This window comes from Arachis hypogaea, chromosome 20 (assembly GCF_003086295.3).
Source record: "Arachis hypogaea cultivar Tifrunner chromosome 20, arahy.Tifrunner.gnm2.J5K5, whole genome shotgun sequence".
In the NCBI taxonomy this organism is placed as follows: domain Eukaryota; kingdom Viridiplantae; phylum Streptophyta; class Magnoliopsida; order Fabales; family Fabaceae; genus Arachis; species Arachis hypogaea.
This window is the reverse complement of record NC_092055.1, coordinates 100,726,082-100,728,764: the sequence shown is the minus strand read 5'-3', so window position 1 is coordinate 100,728,764 and position 2,683 is coordinate 100,726,082. Positions and strand designations below refer to the sequence as shown.

Genomic DNA, 2,683 nt, shown 5'->3' with positions numbered 1-2,683 from the left:
GCTTCTTCTTCAGAAGATGCCTCTTTAGTACTGTTGGATGATTCCTTCAATCCATTCAGACTCTGAGAGATCATATTGACTTGCTGAGTCAATATTTTATTCTGAGCCAATATGGCATTCAGAGTATCAATTTCAAGAACTCCCTTCCTCATAGGCGTCCCATTACTCACAGGATTCCTTTCAGAAGTGTACATGAACTGGTTATTTGCAACCATGTCAATGAGTTCTTGAGCTTCTGCAGGCATTTTCTTTAGGTGAATAGATCCACCTACAGAATGCTCCAGTGACATCTTTGATAGCTCAGACAGACCATCATAGAATATATCCAAGATGGTCCATTCTGAAAGCATGTCAGAAAGACACTTTTTGGTCAGTTCCTTGTATCTCTCTCAAGCTTCATAGAGGGATTCACCTTCTTTCTGTTTGAAGGTTTGAACATCCACTCTAAGCTTACTAAGCTTTTGAGGAGGAAAGAACTTGGCTAAATAAGCCGTGACCAGCTTATCCCAAGAGTTCAGGCTATCCTTAGGTTGAGAGTCCAACCATATTCTAGCTCTGTCTCTTACAGCAAACAGGAAAAGCATAAGCCTGTAAACTTCGGGATCAACCCCATTGGTCTTAACAGTATCACAGATCTGCAAGAATTCAGTTAAAAACTGAAAAAGATCTTCTGATGGAAGTCCATGAAACTTGCAGTTCTGTTGCATCAGAGAAAATAATTGAGGCTTTAGCTCAAAATTGTTTGCTCCAATGGCAGGGATTGAGATGCTTCTTCCATGTAAATTAGAATTTGGTGCAGTAAAGTCACCAAGCATCTTCCTTGCATTGTTATTATTTTCGGCCATGTCTCCTTCTTTTTCGAAAATTTCTGTCAAATTTTCTCCAGAGAGTTGTGCTTTAGCTTCCCTTAGCTTCCTCTTCAGAGTCCTTTCAGGTTCAGGATCAGCTTCAACAAGAATATTCTTATCCTTGTTCCTGCTCATATGAAAAAGAAGAAAACAGAAAAGAAAATATGGAATCCTCTATGTCACAGTATAGAGATTCCTTTATGTGAGTAGAAGAAGAAAAGAATAGAAGAAGAGAAATTCGAATACCAAGAGGAAGAGAGGGTTCAAATTTTTGAGATGAAGAGAAGTGTTAGTAAATAAATAAAATAATTAGAAAGAGATGAGGGGGAGAGAATTTTGAAAATAAAATAAAATAAAATATAAATATTTTTTTATTTTAAATTAAGGTCAAAATTCGAAATTAAGAAAGGAAAATAAAATTAAATTAAAAGTTAAAACAATTAGTTAATTAAAAAGGAATTTTGAAAAAGAGGAAGGTGATTTTCGAAAATTAGAGAGAGAATTAGTTAGGTAGTTTTGGAAAAGATATGATTGAATTAGTAAACTTTTAAAATCAAACACAAAGTCAAGTAGTTAATTGAAAAAGATTTAAAAATCAATTTTGAAAAGATAAGAGGTTAGAAAAGATTTTGAAATTGATTTTGAAAAAGATGTGATTGACATTGAAAAAGATATGATTGAAAATCATTTTGAAAAAGATTTGAATTGGAAATTAAAAAGATTTGATTTTTTTTAAATTAAAGTTGATTACTTGACTAACAAGAAACAAAAAGATATGATTTTAAAATTTAAAGATTGAACCTTTCTTAATAGGCAAGTAACAAACTTTAAAATTTTTGAATCAATCACATTAATTGCTAGTAAAGATTTTGAAATTATGAAACAAAATAAGAAAAAGATTTTTGAAAATCAATTTGAAATTTTCGAAAATATGAAAGAAAAAATGAAAAAGATTTGATTTTTGAAAAAGATTTGAAAAAGATAGGATTTTTTAAATTGAAAATTTGATTTGAGTCATAAGAAACAACTAAATTTAAAAACTTTTGACTAAATCAAATCAAATTTTCGAAAATTATGAGTGAAATAAGGGAAAGATATTTTTTTTATTTTTGAATTTTTAATGAAGAAAGAGAAAAACAACAAAAAGACTCAAAACATGAAAATTATGAATCAAAACACATGATGCATGCAAGAACATTTTGAATGTCAAGATGAACACCAAGAACACTTTGAATGTCAAGATGAACACCAAGAACTTATTTTTGAATTTTTTTTAAGAAAAGGAAAACATGCAAGACACCAAACTTAAAAATTTTTATTCTATAGACACTAATAATTCTAAAATGCATATGAAAAACAAGAAAAGACACCAAACAAAAAAAATTAAAGATCAAACATAGAAAATCATCAAGAACAACTTGAAGATCATGAAGAACACATGCATGAATTTTCAAAAAATGCACAAATTTTAAAAACATGCAATTGACACCAAACTTAAAATTTAACACAAGACTCAAACAAGAAACATTAGATTATTTTTGGTTTTATGATTTTATTAATTTTTTTGGTATTTTTCGAAAATTAAATGGGAAAAACAAAAAAGAAGAAATATTTTTTTATTATTTTCGAAAATAAGAAATAAAAAGCTTAAAAATAAAATAAAATTACCTAATCTGAGCAACAAGATGAACCGTCAGTTGTCCAAACTCGAACAATCCCCGGCAACGGCGCCAAAAACTTGGTGCACGAAATTGTGATCATCAACAATGGTGCCCAATACTTGGTGCTCCCAAACGTGAATCACACTTTGTCACAACTTCGCACAACTAACCAGC

At 30.2% G+C, this 2,683-nt stretch overlaps 1 non-coding gene across 1 annotated transcript; it reads left to right on the top strand.

Annotated features, from left to right (window-relative positions):
- The first annotated feature begins 344 nt into the window (after positions 1-344).
- Positions 345-452, top strand: LOC112787131 (small nucleolar RNA R71). The gene has a single exon (XR_003194561.1). It is a non-coding gene; the product is annotated as a small nucleolar RNA R71 (small nucleolar RNA).
- The last annotated feature ends 2,231 nt before the right edge of the window (positions 453-2,683 follow it).